The 14748-nt window shown below is 40.4% G+C and overlaps 1 long non-coding RNA gene across 1 annotated transcript; it reads left to right on the top strand.

Moving 5' to 3' along the window:
• Nucleotides 1–1828: 1828 nt before the first annotated feature.
• Nucleotides 1829–3746, top strand: LOC119708302. Its single transcript, XR_005259023.1, has 3 exons — nucleotides 1829–2237; nucleotides 2416–2478; nucleotides 3611–3746. It is a non-coding gene; the product is annotated as an uncharacterized LOC119708302 (long non-coding RNA).
• Nucleotides 3747–14748: the final 11002 nt, after the last annotated feature.

Below are 14748 nucleotides of genomic sequence, written 5' to 3'. Positions count from 1 at the left end.
CTTGGTATTATATTGCTTAAAAAAGACTCATGCAAAAGATGAATCTGATATGACTTTGAATTATACTAATGGCCACAAAAGGCCTGAATATATTGTGTATTCTGTCTATAGAATATAAATCCCTATGTGCAAATATTTCACCACTGGATTCAGCTTGAGTAACTTATCTACAACCTGAGTACATTCTCATTTTAAACACAGCTTTTCCATTGTTGTCCAGAAAGGGCAAGATGTTTACAGTTGAAGTGAGTAAAATTCTTGTCCCTCAATTTTTCACTCATTTAAAATATACTGAAATTAATTTTTTAAATACTCTTTTTCACAATAGACATTAAAGAAATCTCCAAACTCTGACAGTCTTAAATAGGACTTTTTTTTTCTTTTTGCTGATATAAACATCAGTTCTTAATGTGGATTCAAGCATTTGACTAATATAAAATTTATTTTTAAACTGCTGTGAAGTTATATTTGCAAACAGCTGCTGAGCATGGCCCTGTAGCTACCTTTAGCAATGTTTTATTATCTTGACTAAGCTTGTAATGGTGATTCTCTGCTCTACCACTGACATCTTAATGGCTGCCTCACCAATACTGATGTTGTAGGAAGTATGTGGGACTGACTTTTACATCTATAATGATATGGTAATGTGAATCATTACACTGTCAGTGGTGGTTTATTGGCATTATGGTTTAAGATTATGAGGGTATTACAATGTCAGTGCAAACAAATACTGCTGCTTTTAAAGTAAGCAGATGAAAGACAGAAAAGTGCTAAAATAGTTGTAATATTAAATTCACAATAGCAAGATAATGTTTGCTTAAGGCAGCCCCTACCCTAAATTCATGTGTTATCTGCATAATTCAGCAATGCATACTGTGCAGTCATCTCCTGGTGATTCCACAGCATCAGGCAGAAATAACAAATGACCGAGGGTAAATATGTTTGCCCATTTTGAGCATTATGGAATTCACCCTAATTTTAGACCCCATCAACTGGAAGATCAGAGCCTGCAGTCAGAAACTGTCTGATACGGGGAAGAATACCTCTGAATTTCCAGTCAACAGTGTATAAAATAGATTTGTTTTTGTTGTTTTTGTTTTGTTTCTGACTTTTAGTTTCAAAAGGAGGCAGGTTAGAAGAAATAGGAAACAGCAGAAATCAGGTGACACTGTCTGATAAGAGCATTTTGTAGATCTAAACATCAGATCTGTGAATGTGAACTCTGGTAAGACTGCAAACTGATCTGAAATTCACATATTGATGTTTCTAGAGGAGGGTTTTGAAATGCATTTGAGAAAAGTCTGTTCCCATGGAATCTCTATTTGCATGCTCCATCAGGCTTTTTTATCTAAACTCTTCACACAAAATAAAATTAAAAAGAACAATTTTCAATAGAGTTGATAGTAAGTACTTTGATATCACTTCGCAGGATATTTGTGGGTGGCGTAGTAAAGAGCTGCTAAGAAAGGACTAAAAAAAATCAGTTTTACATAGATTTTGCGTTATGAAGGACATGGTAATTTCTATCTGATAAGAATAAGCAGTTTTATAAGCAATACTGTGGTGCAACAGGAATAAATCTATAAAGCAAATCAGTTGGTGCTCTAGATCCAGCAGCCCAGCCTCATTCTTCACGTTTTGGAGATTTGCTGCAGATTAGTTTGTATTTGGCTATTCTGGTCTCAGGGACTCAGCAGTGGTTATGATGGGAGAGGATCCATGTACTTCTAGATTGCATCCTCTGGTTTAGTTTTATCTGAAATGAATCCAGTTCCTGCCTGTATACCTCTGCGCACAAACACTTCTAAACTGGTGCAATCAGGAGGTTCGCTTCATAGATGTGTTACTGACCTGTGCTAAACACTAACAGAGATCACAGAATCACAGCATATTCTGAGCTGAAAGGGACCCACAAGAATCACCAACTCTTCAGCGAACGGCCCAAACAGGGATCAAACCCACAACCTTGCTGTTATTGACGTGCTCCAACAAACTGAGCTAATACCAGAGGATATGCATCAAGTGAATCCCGTGCTCCTGATCCAGTCCTGCCAATGTCAATTTCTTGTGCAGCTCTGATGATTCTTTTTCTCAGTGTCCTCCTATCTCCGGCAGAACACAGGTGCTGTGGAAAATGGGAGCTGATGAAACTATCTCAGCCTTGAATTTGAGGACAGGATCACTTCTGCAGAGTGTTCCAAGTGCAACAGGATGGAAGGCAGCTGGAGGCAGAAATTGTAAGTGTGTGTAGTGATGTATAGACCAAGGGGTAGAGGATACAGACGAACATTTGGTATTGACCCTAATTCCCTCTGATCTCTGAGCTTACAGAGCTCTGAATAATCCTGCTGTAGAATTGATCATTGCATCTTAAAATTAACTGAGGTGTTTATTATTTCCCCTTCTTTCACTCAGAGGTGATAGCAGAAATCCACTCCTCACAGTTTGAGGCCTTTTAATTTCTGCATGTTTGTTCAGGTGAGTCTATACCTATTTAATCCTGGGTCAGCCTTGTGTCTGTGGAAAAAAGGACTGGCACTGGTCTAAGTCCACCAGGATGAATTTTTCTTACTGGAGCTTGACCCTGCTGAAAATAGTGGTATCTCCTCAGATTCCTCTGGGGTCTTTTTATTGCCATAATATACAGCACTTCACAGTCACCATACACTCACCTAGTATATCCAAGTTTATCTCTTTTCTCTTATTTCTAATAGGGGTGATCCTGGTTTTCAACAGAACTTTTCTGTAATAGAATATCTTTACAGGCATGACCTTTCATGTCTTTTATTAAATTCTATTACTTAAGTCTTCAAGGTTACACAGCCCCTATGTGACACTCCACTCTGGATCTTCTCGGCAAAGAATGCCTCAGCAAATTTTAGAAGTGTACCTTTCCCCCCCCACTCCCTGTACCTTGTTCATGCATAAAAATGTCTCCAGCCCAGGATTTAATTTTTCTGTTACAAACAGGATCATCTGTCCTTCTGCTAGTTAGCTATGCAATGTAGAAATCTCATATTAATGTCCATCTTTTTAATAAATAATTCCTCATTTGACATTGAAGCTTATAATTTCTAAATACTCTCAGAATAGCTCTGTTTAATCTTGAAAATTACACACAGTATCTAAGAGTTTAACATGTAAAATTCTAAGCAGATTATATTAACAAGTTGAGCTACTTTCAGTCAAGCAAAGTGCTCTAGAAAAACGAGGCCCATGCACAAATCCCCAGTTCTAGCCATGTCTCTGTTAGGAAATACATAGTCTTCCTCTTAATCAAGGCAACAGTGGACATTTTACCACTGAAATATTTTGGATACTCAGAAAGTTTGAAGAATCTGGAGGCCCCCAAGACCAGAAGCAATTTGTGGCCAATCTGGTCTGAGGGTGAAGGGGATGATGAAGAAGTTTTTGCATCATTCATCTGTGTTGTCAGAATAATTTCAGGTTCTGCTTATCTTCTAAACTAGATCTCTGATTACCAGTTTTTGGTTTATAATATCAAAGGTATTTCCACATGACAGAGAAAGTAACAACAGCAACAACAACAAACACCCCAAAGAATTACTAAATTTGCTGTTAAACTAATCTCACTGTTCTTATATTAAAGGTGGAACCATTCTCTCAAGATCCAGAGTAAACATATGGAAAATAACTGCAGAATTTCAAGATTTCTCTACAGCCTAAAGAACAGAGCAGTTCAGCAGCTACTTGTTGATCACTGTTAATGCACTCAGCAGTTGGTTATTTGCAGGTAACTGTCTTCAGAAATAGTTTGCCACGATCAGAAGGGTTTCATTAGTAAAGAATCAACAGTAGTGCTCAGTGTAGGCTTTGCCCAAAGGCGAATTAACTGTATTGACTGAGCTGATATCTCAGCTTGAGTGGCTTGAGTGGTATCTGAGGATGGCGGCTTCAGGATTGCTCTGCAGATTCTCTGCTTTGGTCTTTGCAGTCATATTTAGAAAGGAGTTTAATTCTAGGTGGAAATCTGTGAGATGACACTGAATAGTTAATTTTCATTGTTAAAGCCTAGATGGACTATGATTGGAAAGTAATCCTTGAACTGGAGATATGGAAAAGGTCTGTGAACAGGAATCTTTTGCACATCATGCTTTTCCTTTTGTCTCCTCTAGTGGTTCTCAACTCCTTAGAGGTGCAGACTGACTAGATGTGTGAACCTCTATAGACATTTCTCATATACAGCCCCTTCTACAATATGTAGAGTTTAGGTTTTCTTAATCACCTTTTGCAAACTCTTCAGAAGCTGGGCACAAACTCCTACGGGCTAAGCTAACTGTGTTTGGTAATGAAGGTATTTTATGTTAAGGGATCCTATTTTCAGCTTGGAAGGTAATTAATCCCATTAAAAGGCTGGATACTTACGTGGCATAGATAATCCTAGTAATGAGGATTGCAGTAGGAAAGGGAGACTGTGTTACTGCTCTGGAAGCAGGAAAAAATTGAACCTGTGAGGCCAGTGAAACTGGACTGGTATCTGCTCTGTGAAGATGGCAGAAATTCAGTTCCAGGTAACATGCATCCAAGAAAGGAAAGCTCAGGACAAAGGCAAATTATGAAAAGTAAGATTGCAGTTATTGGGAGGAATCAAACTAAAGGAGGAATGTGGAGAGGAGCGTAAGGAGATAGTGTGTCCTTTTTCAGAAGTGTGGGAATACAAGGGTCTTCTTGTCAAGAGGTAGAAAACATATCTATAACAAACCTTTGTAATATTTGATTAACAATTATATAATTTTCAACAATTCATTTGTGAAAATATAGCAAACCTCCAGGCAAGATCTGTGGAAACAAGAGAGGCAGGTGCCAGCAAAACGGAAAAAGAGGTTCAGAGGCTAGAGCAGGAAACCTACAGAGTGGCATAATATGCCTGGCATGTAGATACATATGTATAGCCCATCAGGTCTTTCTCTTTGCCTCTGTCTCAGCAAGGAGTAGCTAGTTATCTCACCCACTGACCTGTGTCTATCAGCAGGCTGCTTGACACAGGCAGCCAGGAAACTAAATCTTCACTGCAATGGGAGAGGTGGGAATGCTGTGAGGGACTGCCTGACACAGTCAAATAAAATGCACAGGTAGTTAGAGTCTGTGTGCAATGCCTAGAAAAATCTTCACCATTTTCTTCAGTCATTGCATCCAGCTGAGAGCAAACAGCCTGAGCTCTGTCAGCTCAGCCGGGGGGAGTGTTCAGCAGAAATTGCAGCATAAAGTGCAAGGGACATGGAGGAGGGCACCAGCGGGCTCTAACGTGCCATGTGCATCTGGGGTGCTACAACACTGGCCTCCTACTCGTTTCTCAGAGAAACAAACTGAACTTGGGAGCTTACAGTGTCCTTTCAAAGCCCCAAGTTGTCCCTTGCACACAAACACGGCATCACTTGCAGCATCACTTGCATCTGGAAGCAGTGCTCTGCAAACCCATTGACATGATATCGCAGCTAGCTTTAGGAGAAAATTAATTTTCTCTGAAAGACCCAGCTAGCATATCTATTTTTACAGAGTGAGTCGAAGAAGGAGACATTAGTAATTTTCAGACCTCTACTGACTCCGAGCAGGTCAGACTGACAAAGGCCAAGCTACTTGCAGGGATCGACAACCCTCACCAACAGGATCTAGGCTGGGGAACCATCAGGTCATTTCACATACCAGGAGGTCACAGTAAAGCCATTGCACACCAACAATTTTCAATAACTAACATATTTGATTATATTTCAACTACTGAACTTATGTTTAAGTGCTTTTACACTCCTCAGGATGACCCTGGCTCTTATTGCTCTGGTGTGCATTGTATGCATAACCATACTCTCACATGGATAAGCATGCACAATTAAATCAAGAGCTAATAGTACAGGGTCAGCATCGTGCTTCATCCAGTAGATGAAGCATCCCTCCATCTGAGACAGTTATCCTCGACTACCAGGCCCTAACTCAACCCAAGAAGAGATGCAGAGGTCAGGCTGTGATGGTACATTATTTGCTTGGGCATACTGATTAAAGAGGGAGCTGAGGATTTTCAATGTAAATCTTTCAAAGCCTTCCAGAGGGTAGGGTGCCTAATTCTATATAATTCTAATAAGGAGTGACTTTCCAAATCCCTCAAGATTACAGTGTTCCTAAACTTCAAAGGAAAATCCATTTACAGTTTACTCCTGAAAGCTGTTGAGACAGAATTTTGATGTGAGTTGTCATTAGGTTAAGAGCATTCAGAAAAATTTACCAACATTGTTGTAATATCAAGCAATTTGTCTTGCTTATGTTTTGCACACTCTTCTACTTGTTGTTTCCAGTCTATTCCATAGCATTATTAGGGGCTTCCATTTGGGACTTTGGATATTTTTATCAGTTATCTTCCCTTGTATTTACCTTTGGTGCTTTCATATAGCTCTGGTCTTTTAGTCTTTAGTTTGATTACAGAGTTTTAGTTTGACACAGAGTGCTGAGAAATAATATGTTGTCTCTGGTGAGCAGGGCTTTGTGAGACAGATGTTCCAGGAATAGCAGACCTAGAAGGGCTAGAAGCTTTCTATAGTCCTATACATTTGTTCTATGGACTAAATAGTTATTCTATATTGCTCTTGATTACTGCGAGCTTGACTCAATGATCTGTGTGATCTTTTGCAGACCTATGCTCCAGTATTCCCATAAATGCATGAAGCTTTTAAACATCTGCTTCTTGCCTAAAACAGCAAACACTTCCTGTCCCTCTCATTTTACCCTATGAATTATGAGTTTATCAAATATACTGTCTTATAAGTCAAATGGCTCAAAGTTCAAGTTCCATATTTCAGTAACAATGTTAACCATTAAGCTGGGGGTTAGTCTGGATAACGGCTGGCTGGTGACATCATTACCAAGCTGTGGCAAATTTTCTTAGCTCTAAATATCTTGACAAAAGACTGCTGATAATAACTGCTTTGTCAAGAATTATTGATAAAAGTATTTTCAAGGAATAAGAAAAGGGCTGTGAATGAAGATGTTTTTTTTTTTCTTCCATTTTTCTTCCATATCAGTAGTGTTGAAGATGATAGTGAAAAATTAGGAAGTGGGAAGCTGGCACTGATAATCAGTTTTAGGGTTACTGAGTAGAACAGTTGGTATGTAAGTGGTATGGAAGGTGGTCTGTTACTGTAAAATCAGGGCACCCCCGACAAAGGAAATGATTGGCATCTGACTCTATGGATTCAGAAGGCTCAACAGTTGCTTTATTAAGCTATACTATATTACATTAATACTATATTATATAAAAAGATACAATACAATACTACATTACATATTAAAGAAAACTTGTGTCTGTCTCCAGACAGTCAGGACACAGCTTTTTCTAATTGGCTAAGGAAATAAAACAATTTTCAGCAGAATCCAATTGACAAATCACTTCAGGTAAACTATCTTCCTAACACATTGCACATGTGCAAAAACAACAGAGTAGCAAGTAGAGATAAGAATTTTCTTTTCTTCTCTCTGTGCTTCTCCAGGAAAAAACCTGGGAGAGAGAATTATCTCTCTCTCTGTTCAGAGAATATGAATGTCACAGTCTGTGTTGTGTCACAACTCTCAGCTACACAAAGCTCATCCTCTTTCTTTTCTCTAACACAAAATTAAGAATGGTAAATTTTTGAACTGAGAAGTTAAAATATTAGATGTGCTGAATTGCTTGAGAAGTTATATTGCTCTTCACTGTAGCTGCATATATCAAGAAGTCACATTTGCAGAATCACAGCTGAGATGGAAGGGACCCACAAGGATCATTGAGTTCAACTCCTGGTCCAGCACAGGACCATCCCCAAAAGTCACACCATGGTGCCTGAGAGTGCTCTTCAAACACTTATTGCACTCTGTCAGCTTGTGCTGTGACCACTTCCCTGGGGAGTCTGTTCCAGTGCCCAAACACCCTCTGGACAAATAATCTTTTCCTGATATCTGATATAAACCTCCCTGACACAACTTCAGGCCATTCCCTCATGCCCTGTGACTAGTCACCACAGAGAAGAGATCAGTGCCTGCCCCTCCTCTTTCCACAGAATATCTGTGCTGACACCCAGAGAAGTCTGGTTGCTGATACACAACTGGTTTTGTCCCTTGGGGTTTTCAGGAGTAATGGTTAAATCAGAGTATAAAATCTGTCTCTAGAATTCAGCGGAAGGAAGCAGAATTGGCAGCAAACCCAGATTTTTATTTTATTGATGTTTTCCAACTCTTTCTACATAGTTTGATCTTCTAGACAACTGTGATAATGTATTTTTTACAGAAAGATATAAGATGCTGTCATGAGCAAAAAAACTACAGAATTGATCCTTGCAACTATCCAGACAAATCCTTCAAGCTGGAGGTGGTGGAATTTTTGACAGAAACATATTGAAAAGGGAAGAGAAGAGCAAAGCTCCTCTGTTTGAAAGTTGTTTTCCATGACACAAGGACTACAGACAGACATTTGCAGGAAGCTGTTGGCCACCCATTGGTGCCGCTTCAGTGGCCCAACACACCAAAGAACAGTGCTAGGATTTGAAAAAATACTTTTCCAAGAAATCAAAGTGGTGATTCCTCCTCTGTTCAATCTCTGTGCTTTTCACAGAGAGTAAGTTAGATTGCATAACAGGAAAATCAGATTACATTACAAAAATAACATATTTGTATTTGAGAGAATTTACTGTAGATTTTTTAAATTTAGCAAAGGCCTAAGTAGAGCTTTGTAGCTGTTATTCACCACAGCAAGTTCTTGCTGTCTGAGAAATGAAGTTTGCATCCCTAATTTTTGTTCACCTTTGATAAGGCACTGGGCAGCAGTACTAGTGGGAATCCTTCTGTCAAGACATTTGTTCAGAATCTGTCAGCTGTAACAATCAAGTCCAATGATTGAGTGGGACAGGGGAGCTGTGCTAAACAGTTAAATCTCTCTCACATCTGAATGACACTTGGCAAACACTGACACATTTTCTTATTGATGTGCTTACTAACTTCCTTGAACGATATTGGAAAAGATATGTGCTCACTGAGGAATGAAAAAAGACATATCTCATTTAAGGCAGAACCCCCATTCTTGTTGCATGTATTCTAACACATCTTGTCTTGCAGCCAAGAGCTACAGGCTTGCCCATCTCTTCTGTGCTGACAAACTCTGACTGGGTTTCTCAGGTAACATGTTGCCTACAGTTGTATCTCACTAGGTTTCCTTGCTTTTTCTTTTCCTGCACCATAGGTTAAATATTACTAATTCAGTTTTCATAAATTGGTTTCAGTGTCCTTTCTTTTCATGAGGGTGTCTCAAAGATTGCTGTGTAATATTCTCTATGAGCAGGGATTGACTGGACTGTCTGTGTATCACAGAGGAATTGGAGCTGGCTTTCTTTGCTTTCAAAAGGTTTAATTGTAGCCATGCCTTTTTACATGCCTTTTAATTTTGAGGCTAATGGTTTGCTATGCTGAGACAGCAGGCTACATTATTAACTGGCAACTCATTCCTGGGAGTTGCCCACCATCACATAGACCTGTCTCCTGTTTGAGGCAGGCTGTAATCTCTCTCCCACTCTCAGACCCGATGAGCCAAGCAGTCATGCCCATCAGTACCATGTTTTATGGAGCATCTTTGAATTGTGAGTCCGGTAGGCCTAGATAAGCTTCAGGATATGAAATGAGCCTCCTCTCTGGTGGCTGCAGTGCCTGTGGTCCTTGGGGTCTGCCTCTTCCCTCCCACAGCGGGCAGGCTGGAGGAAAGGATTGGCAGCTTCAGCTCCAGTCCTTCATCCAGCTGCTTGGGGTGATGGAGGAACCACCAGAGTTTGCTGACATTGCCACAGAGACAAAGAGAGATGTGGGGAGGTTGGGTGAGGGAGAGCCTTGTCAGGAATGCATTGTTTCCCCAGGCAGGGCAACTCTGGAAGCCGCAGCTTCCTCCAAGCCATGGGTAGGTCTCAGTCTCTCCCCACAGGTTGTGTGAGATATGGTTCCCAGGTTCTAAGTTTCAGAATGCAAAATTTCAGTCTAAAAATGGACTCAAATGAGGTAAAAACAAATAGAATGAGTGCACAGGTGAGTCATGGCATCAGACTGTCTTTGGGAACCTGTGCTCTTGCAGAGCTAATTCCTCTCTGTAATATTGAGGGCTCCAAATCTTATCTGTATATTGACTTATTCATTAACAGTTTGTGTGTATGAATAATTCACCATCTACATACTATAGCTCCACTTTAAATGCATTGCAAAGCATATATTAGACAGAGATTGACCTCTACTGTGGTTAACATCATGATTTATTGTTCGAGGAAGCTTCAGATATATTGACTTGAATCAAAGCCTGAAGGTTCAATTAAAGTTGATACTGTATTAACAAAAGGCCACAAGTCACTTTTCTTCTGTACTCTGCTTTGTGAAAGATGTCAGTTCTCTTTCTTTATTTTTTTCTGCTGGGGCTGGAGCATAGCTGTGATCATAAGCTGCTTGCCTAGCTCAGCCTGGCCTTCCTGTTTTATTTAGCTGCCTCTGGGATCCTTGCTAGAACATTATTAATGGGATGTCTTGCTCTAGCCTGAAAATAGTTTTTGTGTTTTCATCTATACTAGTAAATGTTTTTCTTTCTAAAGCCATTATTTCAGTATAATGTGGCAGATTCTCTGCCTTTTTCACTTTAACCCAGGAGCAAGCCTACATTGAAAAAAACACAAAGAAGATCCTATTCCAGTGTGTTAAAATGGAATGGGATTGCTAACAGTAAGGCAGGACTGGGAACAAAACACTTTGAATTTGCCTCTGCTTTTGTCCCTCAGAGTTGGAGGTAAATGAGGAAAGAATATTTCACAGACAGGCTAGGGAGTATGACCTCCTCTCTAGCTGCCGCATCTGATAATGTTCCCATTTCTCTCACGATTATTAGTGTGACCTTTTTATCCCTTTCCTTTTTCCTTTTCAAAAAAATGCTCTGGTATCTTTGCACCATCACCATGTGCTGCACATTTCATTGCTAAGCAACAATCAGCAGTGCACAGCCTGGGCACCACACATGAACTTTTACTTTCATCTCCAAAGCAGAAAAACTTTCACTCTGTATTGCTGAAGCTCATCCTTGAAGGATGGGCTCCTGAGGTGGGGGTGTGTGGGGAGCCAACCCTAAAGAGTTGATGCGTGTGCACTCCAGCTCCACAATGGTGCTGTCACAGGGAAATCTTCCTCAATTAGACAGGAGCACACACACTCCCACCCATGCTTCATTTTGGAAGGGATATTAAGGACTAGAGTCACATAAAAAGAACAAGAGAACCCAAATTTGAGGATATGAACTGTCATGGAAAGAATAATTATTAAAATCAAGGAAGAGAGAAAAGTAAAGGCTCTTAAATGTACTACAATCTAAAGCCCTCCTAAAGGTGCCAGCTTGGATTTTGCGTGAGACCTTCCTGTACTTCCAGCAGCACAGAGCTAAAACAGGAAGAGGAAACCAAGGAGTGCCCAATAAGAAATAAACTGAGCAGGATCTTGAAATTATGGGAGGTAGTGATGAGATTTACACTTGTTAAGGAGAATAAATGTTTTTTAGTGCATGAGTATAAATCTCCTCAGAGACAACTTACTCCTAGACACAAAGCACACAAAGTGGGGTAAGGAGTAGCATTTTCATGGCAAATACTTGCTCTCCTTGAAGAATCTACTGAAAAAGCCCCCAAACTACAGATCACTCAATGTCTTGTACTTTCCTAGCTTTAGTCCTGCAACTATAGTATATCCTCTAATCTAGATTCTGAATCTTCAAATTTATTGCACTACAGAGAGGACACAGAGAAGAAAATCAAACTGACTCTGAAAAGACTCAGGCTCTGACACCTGATTTTGGTCCAGAGACTCCAACATAAAATGAAGGTATGTGCTGCATCAGAGGCAATGAGGGCAGATCAAAGTAAAGCAAACATAATATAAATATCTCTTACCACAGTGGTGGCTTCTTATAATGTTATGCACATGTTATGCAGTGACATGGTATTAAAAATATTGTCCAAGTAAATGGTAGCCAGAAGTTGGTACCAGCTAATAGGAATGGGAGAGTTGCTGTAAGCAGTAGTTAGTTATCTACATGAGGTCACTCACCATTACATTTAGCTAGAGTGCCTGAACAAATCCATAAATCTTACTCAAAGTTCAGATCCTGGTCTCACAGTGGATGCTTATGGGTCTCAGTGGGAACTGGTGTAAAATCCTTTGTATGTGACTATAGGGAAAAATTCACCTTCTTGGCCAATATAAAGCAAGCGGGAGAAATTCCAGTACCTGCAGGACAGATTCCTGATAATGAAGGGTGTCTGATATATTGCTTGTTGTAATGGATGGCTCCAAGCAAAGTGTACTTAGGCTGCTTTTAAGTAGCTGCTTTAATTGCTTCATCTTGCACTCAGCTTGTGGCATATGTGGCATCCCCCTGATTGTACAAAAGTAGGAGTAGATAACTGCAAACCACAGGCCATTATCTATAGCTTTTCTTCATGTTGAGGGCAGATGGGAACTTTTGATTCCATTCCTTCTCTTCTGACCATGACATGTCCTCGGAGAGCAGGTGTTTGCACTGTCTCAGCTAGAATTTAAGGGTGTGCTAATGGTTCTTGCTTAGTACACCCACGTGACATGTTCTAAAAACCTGCCCTTCAGAAGGCAGTGCCCCTTAGCACAGGTGGAACTGGTGGATTCTCTTGCTAACAGAAGAGGCTTCACAGCAACTGTTCTGCTCCTGTCCTTTCCATGAAAAAGGGAATGCGTTGGTATTTGGCTCATTCTTTAAAATATGAATTCCCATCTACTGTGGGTGTGCCAATACTTTAGATCTGTTCATAAATATCCCAGAAAGCACAGCTTTTTGAGTGGCATGATGCTGGGTCTACAAGAGCCTATTAGCAGAGTGATGGTATTTTTTCTGTTCCTAGTAACAAATTTGGTTAATGCTTTTGTGAGAAAGAAGGCTTATATGCCTTATATGCAGGATGATAAAATCCTGCTTTGTTACTTCAAACAGGAAGCTGTCACAGCAGTTTCAAAGTCACCACTACAGTCATATCTGGCCAAAGAACTGTTAGGATCTTCCCTGTTCGGTTTTAGATGCAAAGAAAGGTTGCTCTCACTAAAATCAAGGCACAGGCATAATCTGAGTCACCTGTTCCCCTTGGTGCAAGTGGCACACACCAATAATCATTCTTCTATCATGAACAACTACTTTTGCTTTGCAAGCCCCACTCCTAACAGGCTTTGGTATGGCACATACTGGAGGCCACCTAACTCCCAGTGCTCCAGCTGGGGGGAGATCCTGGCGCAGGGTCTGATGTGCTGGCATGGGCCTGAGGCCACGGTGGCTCACTCAGAGAATGCTGATTTTATTAGAAACAACCCAGGACTTCAATATCTGTTTGCCCATGGCTGTGTGGGCATTGCAGAATCTCAGTTTAACATGCTGTTGATAGGAAGGTAGCTCGTTGACCTCTGAAGCCAAAATAAAGTTTGTCTATCAGGATGTGTCTGACAGGTGCATTAACCTTTCCCAGTCCTTTGCAGAACGTGTGAGCCATAACCTCCTGCTCTAGATGGGCAGCTGTGCTTTGTGATTTCTGTATAAGATGAGAGCCAAGGGCAGAGAGTGTAAAGATGCCACAACTCTTCATGGGCTGAACACACAGATGAAAAAATGTGTACTACCTTCTGAACTGCCAGCAAATGAAAAGGTTTAAAAACAATATTACAGGCTATTTTTTTCCACAGGCTCTGAAAAAATTGAGGTTGGAAGATCTCTGAACTAAAATTGTCTGATAGCATTCTTTGTCAAGCTTTCCTCTACACATCTGGGTGGTTTTTTTTGCATTTTTTTACTTAGACTTCTGAAACAAGAAAGCTATTAGAGCCTTGACTTCTTTGTTTATATAGAAATACTCACTGACCCTTGACTGCAGAGGTGCTTTTGCACTGCTGCAGTAAATGCCAGGCACATCTAACATATGTGCAATCCAGGAATGCTCTGGCTCCTTGCCAGCAGTCTACTTCATGCCTGGTTTCTAATACTGCTATGGCTAAAACAGTTGGGGAATTAGATATATTGTGAGCAGTTTTTCTCTTTAGTGGGCATGTGTGTATCTGAAATGCTACTTGTCTCTACATTTTAATTGTTCCAAATAAGTGAGAGTCATACATTTACTTAGCTCTTTTTTATTTTTATTTGTCTTTCTAAAGCTTTGTAGTACTATTCTGATCTCCCCTAGAAATTAGCAGGAAATCTTTCTCAAGATGTGGCAAAGAACGTCTGGGAGCTCCTGTCTCCAGTGAAGCTGGTGGGAATTCTGCCATTGTCTTTCATGGAGACAGATTTCTCCATGAGGCTTTTCTGCCCTGTTTGATAAGCTTTTCAAATCACTGTAGCTTAATACTTCTTTCTGGCTGTGTATAATGGTGTATTGCTTAGGGTGAGCTGATCTAAACGGTTGGTGTCCCTCCATCCCCATTTCCTGGCTTCAGGGTGTGCTCTCCTATGGATTCCCAAATAAATAGACCAGAAAAGAGACAATACTCCCTGCCCTCTATGTTTCTGTCAGTTTAGTGAGCTGAATGGTCTTACAGAGGCATCTAAAAAGTGCAAGGATACAAAATCAGGAGTTGGAGAGTAAGTGGGGTGTTAGGGATGCTCTCTGAGAGGCACCCAGCCATCCTGGCAGCTCCATTGATACATGAAGCAGCACCCTTCAGTACGTACAAATAAAGGCATTTTCACTGTTC

Source organism: Motacilla alba, chromosome 1A, assembly GCF_015832195.1.
Source record: "Motacilla alba alba isolate MOTALB_02 chromosome 1A, Motacilla_alba_V1.0_pri, whole genome shotgun sequence".
NCBI classification, from domain to species: Eukaryota; Metazoa; Chordata; class Aves; order Passeriformes; family Motacillidae; genus Motacilla; species Motacilla alba.
Note: the sequence above shows the minus strand (reverse complement) of the source record. Positions and strands in the feature narration are given on the sequence as shown.